The 15616-nt window shown below is 41.7% G+C and overlaps 1 protein-coding gene and 1 non-coding gene across 6 annotated transcripts in view; both read right to left on the reverse strand.

Moving 5' to 3' along the window:
- The window catches only part of CCDC3 (coiled-coil domain containing 3), a 207871-nt gene that overhangs the window by 26300 nt on the left and 165955 nt on the right, over nt 1-15616 (reverse strand). The window lies entirely within an intron of this gene.
- Nucleotides 11191-12131, reverse strand: LOC144577218 (18S ribosomal RNA). The gene has a single exon (XR_013520608.1). It is a non-coding gene; the product is annotated as an 18S ribosomal RNA (ribosomal RNA).

Below are 15616 nucleotides of genomic sequence, written 5' to 3' on the forward strand. Positions count from 1 at the left end.
ACCTCTTCCCTTTGGCTGAGTCTGGCAGAAAATGCCCACTTAGATGTCACATCTGATAGTACGGGATATGCAGAAAGATGCTTCCCCAAATGCTAATTTATAGCCTAGAAGGGGGGCCCAGAACCTTCAGGACTCAAGAAAACATACTCTTGTTCTGACACTTGCCAAATGTTCAATATAAAAACTTATGACATCCTTTCCTTCCCTCTCCCTTGGTGAGTGAGATAAGACAATCCCTTGATATACTGGAAGAATGCATCACTTACTTTTAAAAGTCTTTTGGGGGAGGAAGACCATCTGGATGCTTAGAAAGCCTCAGAACATAGGAAAGAAACTGGGTAGACAACGCCAGATTGGGATAACCTTCCACAGACCCCCCATGCACCCGCCATCTGTAAGTTTAATCTTCTAGAAGGGAAGGTAATCTCTGGGTGCTGTTCGCCTGCTTCGGGAGCTTGCATCATGTCACGTCTGTGCTCAGAAACCTTCAAAGGCAACTGGAGGTCACCGTGAGATAGACAGTCCTCCCTCTGACATCATTAAATACGTTAATTACAGCCACCCTGAAATACTCAGTGTTCCCTGAATGTACCCCAAACATTACTTCGGAGTCTTCACTCCTGCCACTTCCTTCTGGCATGCCCTCCTTGCCAGCTTAATCGGCATCCTTTGCATGGCCGATCTGGTGCTTCCTTCACAAAACCACTCCTGGATCCCTTGACTGCATGGAACACACCACCTCTGGCCTCCTGTGGCACTTGGAACCACGCTTTTTGCATTGATTCTGCAGAGGTTAGAATGGGAGCAGTGGTGTGGTATTTTGTGATACAATACCTAGATGGGTTTTCCTTTGGGATATGTGTCACGGTCATTTCTAACCTGTTTCACCTCCCTGCACCAGAATGAGCTCTGTGAAGGCAGCATCTGTATTTGACTCCCATCTGTGCCACTCCCCACCCTGTCTCCATGCTTGGAACTGGCCAGGTATTTGGTAAATTTCAATCGCTTACACTTTACAAGTCAGTAATGCTATTCTGAGCATAAAGGTTTTAGACAACCTCCTCTGTCATGTTTATCTTTGCAAATATTGATAAGGACATCTGAACTTGGCACTCCAACTCTGCCTCTCCACCTACTCAGGGAGTGTCTACACTTTGCAGTGAAACCAGGGGTGAGTCGAACTTTCTCCTTTGGTGGATTAATGAAATACTAGGTTTGGTGTGAATTTGTGAGCCCAGTTTTGTGCCTTGAAGGAGACTGGCTTCAAATGCTGTAGAATTGCCATGGCCTGCGTTTCTGCTTTAAGCACTTAGTATCATTAGGATAGGTATGTAAGTTTCTTAAGGAAGCTGTTTTGGGGGGCCCTTCCCAATCTCCCTGAAAGCTGTAAAGGAGACTAAGAACTGGACATTGCATCATTCCAACTTTGTCTTTAAACCACTGAGACCTTGAGCTGCATATTTCGGGGCTAAGTAAGGCCCTTTGCTGGACAGTTTGGTTTAAGACATGGCGAGCATTGGACTGGGAGGTTCTACCGCTTTTGAGCAGAAATGAGCTTATTACGTTTTAGGAAATTCTATGCTTGTGGGTTGAAGGACAAATCCTAGAATGCCTTCTGAAGCAAATATTTGTGGCCAAAACAGAATTTATAACTGTGTTGCCATGGCAGCCAGTATGTCACGTTTCACTCAGCCTAAGAATATCTAAACTCTAATGATTCTGAGAAGAGCGGAAGTGGAACGGCCCGGTGCGATCTCTACGAGAGGCCCAGGGTTAGCATCCGTTTTCTGGGTCCTCATCCCCTGTCTGCGAATCTCGAAAAATCCCTGACTTCCTCCTCTGAATGTCATTTTAGGAACATGGGCTTTCAAACTGGAACATCCGTGAGGCAACTCCTCCTTTTCTTCTTCCATCCAGGGAGTCACCAGGCCTTACCCTGCTTAGCTTCCAAGAGGGGATGAGATCAGATGTGGCCCTAAGGGACCCCTTTTCTTCTGTCATGGTCTTCATGTAGTTAAATGGTTTTGAGACTCTTCAGATATGTGGTCAACTTGGGCCACGTATTTGGTCCATAGGAGACTAAGAGCTGGACACTGCATAGTTCCAACTCTGTCTTTAAGCCACTGAGACCCTCTTGAGTTGCATATTTCGAGGCCCTCTGCCATACAGTGTGGTTTAAGACATGGAGAGCATTGCACTGGTATGTTGCAACCATTTTGGAGTTTGGGCCTCATGAGTCTGAGGGACAGTGAAAAAAAGAATGGAAGAAAATAAAGTGAGAGTAGTTAGCAATGTTCTCTGAAGACTCACAGATGTGCAAAGTGAAAATCGATGTGGCGGTCGTGAGCAGCCCTTGGGGAACACAGAGCACAGAGGGAGACAGTGGATTTACCCTGAAGTTCCAGTAGCCCCTGTGTGTTGTAGGAGAGGGGGCCACCAAGACCCTACAAGGTGAGGGCACATTTTGGAGGCTGAGGTGTTCTGAATGAAGCAGGTGGTTGATTCCAGGAGAGCCCAACTGGGGAGCAAAACACCTGGGTCAGACTGGAGGGCCTCCCTCAGGAAGTAGCTGGGGAGTGTGGTGTAGAGAGAGGACTATGAAGGAGGGGTGCTGAGAAATCAAGCCAGTGGGAGAGCTATTGAGGTCCCCGAATGGAGTTGTATGTACTCTTGGCCTCTTTTGCTTATATTAAATAGGTAACCAAACTTAGTAAAAAAAATATATATATATATATCAGGATCTCCTCTTCCCTCTTTAAAGTACTTTGTGGTCCATTAACTTCAAAACAGAGACCTCTTGAGTTGCATATTTTGAGGCCCTCTAAGAAACCCCTCCCCCAGCAAAGGGAAACCCTCCACAACTCCCAACATTTGGCCAGTCTGCCTGAACACTCCTGTGGCAAGATGCTCCGACCCCACCTAGCATCCAATCCACTTTTAAAAAATGCAAAACTACCTATCTCAAAGGCAACCCATCTGTGTATCTTAAAATATAACATACATGGTTTTAACTCTTGCCTTTGGAGTCACACAGAATAATTCTCTCTTCTTTTCCAAGGTGGCATGCCAGAGGTGTGCACACAGCCACTGTATCTTCTCTGAGTCCTCTCTGTCCCTGTGCAGTCCTCCCTGGATCATTTTTCACATTTTTTCCAAAACCCTTATAATCCAACTCTGCATCTCTCAAAATTCTCCAATTCATCCTATGCTGATACCCAGGCCTGAACCCTGTGTTTAAGGGATGGTTTGATCAGGATTGTTATAGCTCAAACTTTATGGATGAGGCAGAAAAGAATAGGCAGAGCACAAGCTGGGGATTGGCACAGGCCATGGGAGGCTTTGTTGGGCCACAAAGGCAGAATTTGTAGGAGCAGTTTGTCACTTGAGATACTATGCCCGAGAGGAGAGGCTGGGTAGGAGCAGAGGGACCCCTGGCTGCCGGCTGACCCAGCTGGCAGGAGTACAGGACAGGGCTCCAGTCCTGGGTAGGGACTAGAATACTTCGAAGAGTGAAAACAAGTGGATAGTCAGGAGCAGAAACCAAAGGATCCATGGAGAATGCTGGAGAACACAGGTGGCGTGTGAAGACAGCTGGGATATAGTGATAAAAGGCTGGTCTTTACTCCATGGACTGAGTTGTGTGTAACTGCTTGTGATCAACTCCTCAGCCAAAGAAACTGGCATAACCCAATTACATATTCCTCATATGAGTTCTTACTGTGGTTGAGCTGAGCTTCAGAATGGCAGGCAGTAGTGGCCTTAGCTACGAGGGCCAGAGACAATCAGTCAGGGCTGGCGTGGTCTCCACTCTAGCATCCCTTATTCATGCTGTATTAGATTTGTGCCCTAGGGAGCACAAAGAATGGTGTTTCCTAGATTTCTACCTCTATCCATATGGAGAAGGCCTACCTTCCTTGCTGGGTATCCTGTTGTTCTCTTGAGCAGGAGAAAAGGCCAGATAAGAGATGGGACAAATACAAAATATTAAGATGGTAAACTAGACACTAATAAACGGAGATTAAAGCAAGACCCAACAATATGCTGTTCACAAGAAACATACTTTATATATACAGGCACAAATAGGTTGAAAGCAAAAGGATAGAAAAGGTTAGAGCTGTGTCATGCAAAGAGTAAGCATGAGAAAGCCTGTATGATGACATTGACATCAAGCGAAGTAGACTTCAGAACGACATGAAGTATTACTAGAAATAACAGTACATTTCATTAGAGTCAACTCATGAAGACGTAATATTCACGTGTGTACTAAAAACAAACATACATAAACTCAGAGCATTTATTAAGCACTGTGGGCATTAGAAAGATGAATAAAATATAGTTATTACTCCAAAACAATTTCCATATTGCAAAAAAAGGATGTAACATTTTTAGAGTAGTATATTAACAACAAAGAAAGAGGCCCCGAGATCCTGTTATCAGCCAACATGATATTTACCAATTCCTGTTTTCCATCTCTACCCCCCCAAAAAAGAAATTATTTTTAAAATGGAAATTTCCAAAGGCACATAAAAGTAGAGAGATGAGTCTAGTTAGCCTCCATGTAGCCTCACCACTGCTGTAAGAATTCCTAGCATTTTTGCCTCTCATTTCATCTGTCTGCTGGCCCTTCCCCAACTATTTTTTGTTACAGTATTTTTTTTTTTTTGAGGCGGAGTTTCACTCTTGTTACCCAGGCTGGAGTGCAATGGCGTGATCTCGGCTCACCACAACCTCCGCCTCCTGGGTTCAGGCAATTCTCCTGCCTTAGCCTCCTGAGTAGCTGGAATTACAGGCACGCGCCACCATGCCCAGCTAATTTTTTGTATTTTTAGTAGAGACGGGGTTTCACCATGTTGACCAGGATGGTCTCGATCTCTTGACCTCTTGATCCACCTGCCTCGGCCTCCCAAAGTGCTGGGATTTACAGGCGTGAGCCACCGCGCCCGGCCTGCTACGGTATTTTTAAGGAAATACCAGATACCACCTGTACATGCTGTAGCACACATCTCTAGCTGATAACACTTTAAAAAGCATAACCATCATACCATTACCATACTTGGCAACAGCTCAGTATTAGCTGATTCTCAGTGTGACTGCCTCACAGATATGAAGTATGTTCACATCATGATTCATATAAGGCCCATATATCACACTGACTTACCGCTCCAGAGTCTCTTTTGTAATATTTTTTGTTGTTTAAAGCCACTGATTTCTTAATGTAGATGCTTAGGAGTGAATTCTCTAATACACACTTTAACCCCAAAACACTCCAAAGGGATTTCGTCTCATTTCCCAACAAATACGCTGAACCTATTGAGGTTAAATTCAACCACATTAGAAGTTCATGTACCCATTAGAATTATCTCGTGCATAAACTTTTTTCAATTCAATTTCAAGTGAAATTCACTCTGCATTTGAAAAGTACTAACATGATGTATAAATTCTATCAATCTCAAGCTACATGCCAGTCCAGAATGGAATTGCAATGGAGAAAGGAATTCAGAGGCCCCCTGAGTAACAGATGAACATTGCCAAGTCATAAGTAATTATCTGATTTTCTTCTAACCTCAAGGCATCCTGGGGCATATGAGAGTTATCTAGGAATGCAGGTGTGCACACCTAGGACCTTAGCATGTTACAACACAGCCGAGTAAATGACATAGCAATACTGTTCAAATAAACCTTAATGTAGGCAGACTCAGAATTTACAGGAGGTGCTTATTACTAAGCGTGGCTCAAGGCATCTGAGGTTAGTCAGCCAGTATGACAGGGAACCATTTATCTCCAACTTTTGCCCACACCAAACTCAAACTTCATCCTCTCTTAAACTTGAAAAGCCAGTATCTTGGGAAGAAAAAGTTCAAAAAGCCCCAGGCATGAGAGAGAAGAATACAATATAAACAATACAACAAAAGGAAAGCGAAAGCATGAAATGATTCTTTTTTCTAGTAGTCTTTTTTTTTTAAATTTTTTTATTGCATTTTAGGTTTTGGGGTACATGTGCAGAACATGCAAGACAGTTGCATAGGTACACACATGGCAGTGTGCTTTGCTTCCTTTCTCCCCTTTACCCACATCTGGCATTTCTCCCCAGGCTATCCCTCCCCCCCTCCCCCTCCCACTGGCCCTCCCCTTTTCCCCCCCCAATAGACCCCAGTGTTTAGTACTCCCCTCTCTGTGTCCATGTTTTCTCATTTTTCATTACCCGCCTATGAGTGAGAATATGCGGTGTTTCATTTTCTGTTCTTGTGTCAGTTTGCTGAGAATGATGTTCTTCAGATTCATCTAGTGGTCTTTTGTTAAATTTCCCTCTAGCGTTTTTAGGAATTACAATACTTGACATCCTCAATAAGATACATCAGCAATTGAAGAAGTGAACGAATACCAGCCGTCATCAGTGATCCATTTTCTTGTCTCTTGGCAGCGCTGCACTGAGCCACCAGAGTCGTCTCTTCAGTAAGAGAAGTCTGATGATCTCAGTAACCCTCTCCTGGGACTCCTGTTAGACTTGTATGTTTAATACCATCAGCTGAGTCGTAACATTCATCCAAGTCAACCACCTTCCAGCCTGCCCACACTGCCTCCCTGCAGGAAGTGATTTTGTACACAGAAGCCCCTGGTGGGGTAGGGTGAAGTTTCTGTTCTCTGACCACAATTCCATCCCTGAAGCAACCATTGTGAAGCATTGTTCTCCTGTTCCACTGTCCATCCAAAGAATCTCAGGTCTCTGTCACAGGATCACCATCTTAAAAGGAGTCCATCCCTCTGACACATACTCAGGAGAGGAAAGAGTAAGTTTTGGAGGCACCTGGTTGACTTCAAGTGGAGGTAAGAATCTGGGCAACTGGGACCACCAGAGTGAAGGATGAATTGGAAGTTTAGCAGAATAGACCCCGCCTTCCTCGGAGTTTTATTTTTGTTCCCTGTCATGTTTTGTGCCTCTGCCTTGTCTTTAAGTTCACCAAAACAAGATGCCAGGGCCGGCTGCATTCTCTGAGTCGACAGGGACTCTGATAAGGGCCTTTCACAGAAGCAGCTCGTGAACACTTTGCAAGACAGCTACCTCTGCCTCAATGGCTCTGTCACTCCCTGTGAAGCCCAACTCCTCCTGTTGATGAATGACACCCTGTATACCCAGATATGGGTTAGTGTCCAGAGGGAATGGAGCTCACTCTGCCCTCTCTCTGCCACAGGTTTTCTTTCTCCCTCTCTACCATGTGCCACTGGCCTCTCCAGTGACCCCCTCCCAATCCATGCCTCCCCGGACCCTTCCAGCTGGTCCAATATGCCCCAAAGCTGAGCCCGTTGAAGGCAATTCAACACCATTTGATTCCGAGCTGGTCACATTTACTTCTTAAGACTGTTTAAAAGGGGAGCTATGATGCCAGTTTAATGCAGTGGGGGGCACGATCAATGCAGATGAGAGGTGCTTGGAATGGTAAAATGCTATACCAAAACCAGCTAAGAAATCTAAGTAGGAGTGGGATAAGGTACTACGAATATAACAGAAGGCACAATCAGAAGAACTAGAACTAGGAAGAATTTTCTGGTTTTGATCTGGCTGTTGAAATTTTTGTTAGGAGTAGATGAAAGTAAAGAACATTAGAAAAGGTCTGCAAACAGAAAATGGGGAGGAAATGATTCATAGTTTATTTAAAAATGGAAATGATTAATGGTTGTATTTTAAAATGAAATTACAGTTCATGCATCTATGGATGACAATGGGACATGCTAGTTTGGGATTTCCTCTGTTTTCCATAATAGCAGAGTTGAAGCAGAGGTTCCAGTGTCCTCCAGCTCATGGTCTAGGCACAATTTCAGCCAAATTATTTTCATTAAATAGGTTTGTAATCCTTTTTAAGAGCTGTTGAGGACAAGAAAGTGTAGTTTCTCTAGGAAATTATGTAATATTGTAAAATTTCTTTTCTATTTGGTGATAATAGGTCACTGACTTGCATTGTGCCCTCAAAAACGTGTCACAAAAGCATGAAGCAGACATTTAATAGAGTGATGAATATAATCAGAATCAGATATCATTTTGAGGGAAAATATCACCTAATTTCTGTTAACTTATATTCTGAACAATGGAAAGCATTCTCTTCCCATGCTTAGAACGAGACTTCCCCTTGATTTACAAATGTTTCTCCATGTTATTAGTAAGATGGGATGTCATTTGGAAACATGGGGCACAACAGTCTTCTTTGTGTAACTGACATCTATGCTAGCAAAGAGTGGCAGCTATCATTGGGTTAACAGCTGACACCACTTTCTAGAGCACTGATTCTCAACCGGTGGCAATTTCATTGCCCTGGGGATAGTTGGCAGTGTCAGGAAATACCTTTGGTTGTGATGACTTGGGGAACTATGCAACTGGGTCAGTGTGCAGAGACCCAAGGATGCTACTGAACACCCCACAATGCACAGGACTGTCTCCCACTTGCAAATCTCAACAGTGCTGAGGTCAAGAAGCCCTGTTACAGGGTACCTAGAGCATAGAATGCAGGAGGGGCTTAGGAGATGTCTGTCCCAGGCTCTGGTCCAAATCTCACTAAACTGGCCACATTTCAACAATTAGGTCCTGTGCATTTCTTCCAGGCAGGGGTTCTGAATCTGGGGTCTCCACTACCCAAAGGACCTGTAAGTAAAATTCAGAGGCTTTGTGGAGTTGGATGGGAAAATGTTGTATTATTTTTAAAAGTTTCAGGTTCACAGCACGAGTTGGAAATAGAGATTTCCCATGTACCTGTTCCCACATCTGTGCAACCTCCCCTCCTATGAATGTCCTGACACTGTTGAGTCTTCCTATCCATGAGCATAGGCTATATCTCCATCCATTTAGTTCGTAATATTTTTCTTCCGAGTTTTATAGTTTTCCTCATGTAGGTCTTGTACATACTGTTAGATTGTTCTTAAATATTTCTGGGGAGGTGCTAGTATAAATGATCGTGCGTTTTAAATTTCAAATTCAAATTGTTCCTTGACCTATGATGCAGTTATATTTTATGATGGGTTGATCAAGAGTTAAGTAGAAAATGCACTTAATACACCTAACATACTGAATGTCATGGCTTAGCCTATCTTAAATGTGCTCAGAACGTTTACATTGGTCTACAGTTAGGCTTTGTGTTAGATGATTCTGTCCATCTCACATACTTTGTGCAATATTGGAGTATGGTTTCTCCTGAATGTATACTGTTTCACACCATCATAAAGTTGACTCAACATAAGTTGGGGCCCATCTGTAGGAAAGCACTTGAGTTTGGGCTATTACTTGTGTATGTATGTAATTTTGCTACAATTGCTTATTAGTGCCAGGAGTCTTTTGCCTATTTGGGGGAATTTTCTACATAAACAACCATGTTATCTACAAAGTTTTGTCTTCTTTCTCCATCTGTATTCCTTTGATTTCTTTTTCTTGCTTAATAGAACTTCCAATATGATGTTGAAAAGCAGTACTTTGCCTTGTTCCTGATGTTAGTGGGAAGGTGTGGGCTTCTCACATTAACTCTAATGCTAGCTTTAGGTTTTTGTAGATGTTCTTTATTTAGTTGAGACAGTTCCCCTCTGAGTTTACTGAGAGTTTTCTCATTATGAATAGGTGTTAGATTTTGCCAAATGTTTTTTTCCATCTATTGATATGATCTTGCGAGTTTTCTTCTGGAGCCTGTCATGATGGATGAATGTTGAACCAGCCCTGCATACCCGGTTTCAGTATCACTTGGCCATGATGCATCATTCTTTTTATATACTGCTGGATTTGATTCGCAAACAACATGTTGATTTTTTTTTTCTAGTTCATGAGATATGGGCCTATTGTTTTCTTGTAATGCCTTTGTCTGGTTTAGACATTAGGGGAGTGCTGGCTTGTAGAATAAGTTAGGAGATAGTCCCCTTACTTCTACCTTGTAGGAATTACATGTTCAGTGGTATTTATCAGTGAACCTATCTGGGTCTGGTGCTTTGAGTCTTTAAGGTTTTAATTACTAATTCAGTTTCTTTAATAGATATAGGCCTATATATCTCAAAGAATTGGTCCATACCATTGAGGTTATCCATTTTGTGGAAGTGTTAGTTTGTATTATTAAATTGAAGCTCCATAGGGTCTTCTCGTCTTATTTAGGTATATCCGCCTCTTCACGGATAGGTCAATTTCACTGATTAAAAGTAAGAGACAGTTAAACCCTCGTGTGGCCATTCATACAAGTCCCTATTTAGAGAACAAGTGATTATGCTACCTTTGCACAGTCAGGGTACCGCGGCCGTTAAACATGTGTCACTGGGCAGGTAGTGCCTCTAATACTGGTAATGCTAGAGGTGGTGGTTTTGGTTAACAGGCGGGGGTAAAGTTTGCCGAGTTCCTTTTACTTTTTTTAATCTTTCCTGGGTGCAGACCTGTGTTGGATTAACAGTTTAGTTAATGGAGAAATTAAGCTGTAGTATGTGCTGATCAGGCTGTTAACTAACAGTAGTTGTTTTGGTCTGAGATAAGCTTATGCGGGGAGAATAAATTCATGTTACTTATATCAACATTATTGCTTCTATTAAGTAATAGGTGAGTTCAGTAAAATTAATAAAGAGTAAATAAATATCGAGCTTAAATGCTTTCCTAATTGATGGCTGCATTTAGGCCAACTATAGTGGTGAAATGTTTTACTCTATAAAAGGCTAGTTCCTAGGGTCTAAAGAGCTGTCCCTCTTTAGACTAACAATTAAATTTACAGGAAGATTAGATGGTTCTGTAGGCAAATTTAAGGTTGAACTAAAATTCTGTCTTGGACAACCAGCTATCACCAGGCTCAGTAGGTTTGTCGCCACTACCCATAGATTCTCCCACTATTTTGCCGCATAGACAGGTGTGCTCTTTTAGCTATCCTTGGGTAGCTCGCTTGGTTTCGGGGGGCATTGTTGAAGTTCTCTTTATAAAGTTATTTCTAGTTAATTCATTATGCAGAAGGTAGAAGGGCTCATCTTTACTTTTTTATGCTTTATCAGGTTTTTGTCCTTCCCTTACAGTACTATGTCTATTGTGCCTATAGTTTCTATTGCCTATACTTTTGTAATAGGTAAATGATTTGATTATTATGTTTAAGTAGTATAGTTTTATGGGGGTTTGGGCTAGGGTTAGCTCAAAGTGATCATCTGTTGTGAGATCTTCCGGGTGTAAGCCGGATGCTTTAGTTTAAGCTATGCTTTGATTCGTCCAAGCGCACTTTCCAGTATACTTACCATGTTACGACTTATCCCCTCTATATCAGTGTGTAGAGGTTTATTGTTAATGTACTTTTATGTGATGTTTGAGGAGGGTGATGGGCGGTGTGTGCGTGCTTAATGGCCTTGTTTCAATCAAGCTCTCTATTCTTGGTTTACTGCTAAATCCACCTTAGGCCCTGAGATTTCATGTAGAAGGGCTCATGTAGTTTTTCTAATTTAGAAAATGTAGCCCATTTCTTCCCATGTCATTGGCTGCACCTTGACCTGACGGTTTTATGATGATACTTCTGCTTACTTTACAATCATTAAGGAGTTTGCTGAAGATGGCGGTATACAGGCTGAGGGCAAGAGGTGGTAAGGTTTATCAGGGTGTGTTGATTATAGAACAGGCTCCACTAGATGGATGTAAAGCACCGCCAGGTCCTTTGAGTTTCAAGCTATTGCTTGTAGTGTTCTGGCGAATAATTTTGTTAATTAAGTTATTGAAGTTTAGGGCTAAGCATCCTAAGGTATCTAATCCCAGTTTGTACCTTAGCTATAGTGTGTTCAGAATGCTAAAGCTACTTTTGTAGAATATTTCACTATAACTGGGGTTTTCTATGACTTAGTTATAGGTTAGCTTTGTTTGGAGTAAAATCTTAAACACTCTTTACGCCAGGCTCTATTAACCGAGGTGGCTGGCACGAAATTGACCAACTCTGATGGTCAGTGTAACTTAGTTAAACTTTCGTTCATTACTAAAAGTTTGTCACTGCTGTTTCCCGTGGGGGCGTGGCTAAGCAAAGTGTTTTGAGCTGCATGTGTGCTTGCTTGATACTCGCTCCTCATGTTCTGATAATCTAGAGGGCATTTTCACAGGGCTGTGGATGCTTGCATGTGTAATCTCACTGAGAGCTAATAGAAAGGCTCGGACCAAACCTATGTGTTGATGGGGTGATAATCACCCGTCTAGACATTTTCAGTGTCTTGCTTTAAAAATTAAGCTACATTAACTTGATGCATATTTGAACATATATATAGTAGTGGGTTTATGTGGGTTAAAAAAACATTTTCTACTATATAAGTACATTTTCTAAAGGGTATAGTTTGAGGCATGTGAGAAGTAATCATGGGCAGTACTGTTTATTGGTGTGTAGGACATGTGTAGAGGTACATGTTTTTCAGTTAGTGGGATTTGTGTTACAATTAATATTCGTAGTGGGATATCTCTTTGTGGTATGTGCCTCAGAAAATATGAATTTTGTTTTGAGGGTTTGAGAGTGGGTAATCTATATGTGTGTATTTGGTTGTGGGAGTGGTGGTTTTGGGTTAAAAATTAGGTAAAAATACTGGTTAATTATTTATTATGTCCTGTGACCACTAATAAATTACACCTTAGTGGGTGGGATGGGGGCCAAGACATTCAATATAGGCGCGATGATAGCATAAAGTCTGGCAAAACAGTCAGGTGCTACAGGATGATGGTTGGAACCTCCCGGCAATGCTGATGATTACATACCTTTCACTACCAGAGGCCTGTCGTGCATCCAGTGACGAGATTAAGAGGGTGATAGTGCCACACCATCATGACGTCTTATTTAAGGGGAACGTATGTGCGACCTTAACCTTATGGCCCTTAGGTAGGAACCAAATGCCAAACATAGTTTCAGTATAACCAAGCCCTGTTTATATGGGCCTGGAGTGAGAAGAGCAGCAGATGTGGGTGGGTTGCTGGTTTCACGGAGGATGGTAGATTAAGAGACCAAGTATAATGATGGATAGCCATGGGTGAATGGATTATCGAAGTAGAATGTGCTATGTCCGACCAATAATGCAATATATGGATGTACAATAAATGATGTTACTGGATAATATTCATGTGCTAGTGCGTTGTCATGTACTGCTAGGCTTTGATGTATTATAGTCCAATGTGTAATTATAGTTCTTGCTTGTAAGCATGTTCTGCAAGGTTTTTATGTACGCCTTGATTTAATGTGCTATGTATAATTAAGCATGTACAGTACTAGATATTATTCATGGGGTAAACATTAATGCACTAATTACAAAGTACTTCATTGCTGAGCCTTCAATTATATTAAAATTTATTATTCAGGGAGTAGTTTAAGATTAGAATTGCAGCTTTGGGTGTTGATCGTAGAATTAGAGACTGTCCTGAGAAGTAGATATTCTCCATTTCTGGTTTACAAGACTGGGGTATTAGTTTATACTACAAGGACGTCTATCATTTGAGCAGTTTGTTTTCGAATAAACAGGAGAGGGGAATTAGGGTAATAATAATAAGGAACTATATAATAGATGCTGTTTGGCCGATGGTTACAAAGGGGTACTCAACTGGTTGGCCTCCGATTCATGTGAGTGTTAGTAGATCGGCTACTAGGGTTCAGAATAGGAGTTGGGTGACTGGTTGGAATGCTATGCTTTGTTTTTTGGATAAGTGTTATAGGGATGATTATTAGGGTAAGGATAGAGAGCATGAGAGCTAGGATGCCTCCTAGTTTGTTGGGGATAGATCGTGGGATTGCATATGCAGATAGAAAGTATCATTCTGGTTTAATATGGGGTGGGGTATTTAGGAGTTGGCTAGTGTGTAATTATCTGGGTCAGTTAAAAGGTCTGGCATAAATAGGGTTAGACTTATTAGGGATAGGAGGAGAAAAATTAATCCGAGGATGTCTTTAGTTTTGTAGTAGGGGTGAAGTGAAATTTTGTCGGGCTCTGATGTCAGTCCTGACGGCTTACTTGATCCTGTCTCATGCAGAAACAAAAGATGGATAGCTGCTAGGGCTGCAATAATGAAGGGTAGGATGAAATGAAAAGTAAAGAATCGTGTGAGGGTGGCTTTGTCTACTGAGAAACTGCCTCAGATTCATTGTACGAGGTCGGATCAAATGTAAGGGATAGCTGATAAAAGGTTTGTACTTACTGTAGCCCCTCAAAATGATACTTGGCCTCTTGGGAGGACGTAGCCTATGAATGCTGTGGCTATAGTTGTTAGTAGGATGGGACCGATATTTCAAGTCTTCAGAAAAAGGAAAGATCCGTAGTATAATCCTCGGCCAATATGAAGGAAGAGGCAAATGAAGACTATGGATGCACCATTGGCATGTAAATAGCGGATCATTCAGCCGTAATTAACATCTCGGGTGATATGGGCGACCGAGGAGAAGGTGGTAGAAGCATCTGGTGTGTAGTATATAGCTAAGAATAGGCCTGTGGTAATTGAAATAATTAGGCAGGTGCCTAGAAGTGAGCCAAAATTCCATCAAGAGGAGATATTGGATGGTGTGGGGAGGTCAATGAATGAATTAATAATTTTTGCTAGTGGGTGTGTTTTACAAGGGGAGGTCATTAAGATTCTTATAGTTGAAATACAACAATGGTTTTTCATATCATTAGTCATTGTTATAATCCATGTGGGAATAATGATATATGCTTTATTTTCATTAAGTATTATTTTAGTAATGGGATTTGCGGGGTTTTCTTCTAAGCCTTCACCTATTTATGGTGGGTTGGTGTTAATTTTTAGTGGTGCTTTGGGTTGTATAATTATATTTTGGTGGATCTTATATAGGGCTTATGGTTTTTTAAATTTATTTAGGTGGCATGATGGTTGTTTTTGGTTATACTGTGGCAATAGCAATTGAGGAGCCTCCTGAGACGTGGGTATCGAGTACTGATATTTTAGGGATTTTTATGTTAGGTTTAATGATTGAGATAACTATGGCATTTTTATTGGGTGGTGATCCTAATAAAACAATAGAGGTTACTGTTGATTATAAAACTGTGGCAAGTTGAATGATTTATGAAGGTGAGGGACCAGGGTTAATCCGTGAAGATCCTACGGGTGCTGCTGCCTTATGTAATTATGGTGTTTGAGTTGTTTTAGTTACTTGTTGGGCGTTGTTTATAAGGATGCATATTGCAATCGAGCTTACTCGGGGTGGGGGCTAAACAGTTAGGAATAGTGCCAGAGTGGGTGGGATTGAAAAGAGAGCTTAATTAGGCCTTTTTTGAGTTGATGAGCTTGTGGAGATTGAGATTTGGGTTTGTGTTATTTTTGGTGTGGATTTTTCTAATCAGAATAGGTCTAGTAAGGTTGAGGTAAAGTTCTGGCTTGTGGTCAAGCTTGAATGGGAGTTCAAGTGATGTGTAGTGGTTGAATAAAAGCCTAGTATGTCACCAAAGTAGAAGGTTTTTAATGGGGTGCTTAATTTTATATTATTAGTAATTAGATTAAGTTCTATTGCTAGAAGGAGTCCTAAAATAGACCTAAAGCTGTAAGTTTAAGGTAGTATGGTATAGTGACAAGGGTGTGTAGCAGGAGGAACCTGGCGAAAATGCTATCCACTGCTAGGCAATTAATTGGGTTTATTAATAAGGAGTTATTTTCATTAATTCAGACGAGTTA

The sequence above is a fragment of the Callithrix jacchus genome, chromosome 7 (genome assembly GCF_049354715.1).
Source record: "Callithrix jacchus isolate 240 chromosome 7, calJac240_pri, whole genome shotgun sequence".
In the NCBI taxonomy this organism is placed as follows: Eukaryota; Metazoa; Chordata; class Mammalia; order Primates; family Cebidae; genus Callithrix; species Callithrix jacchus.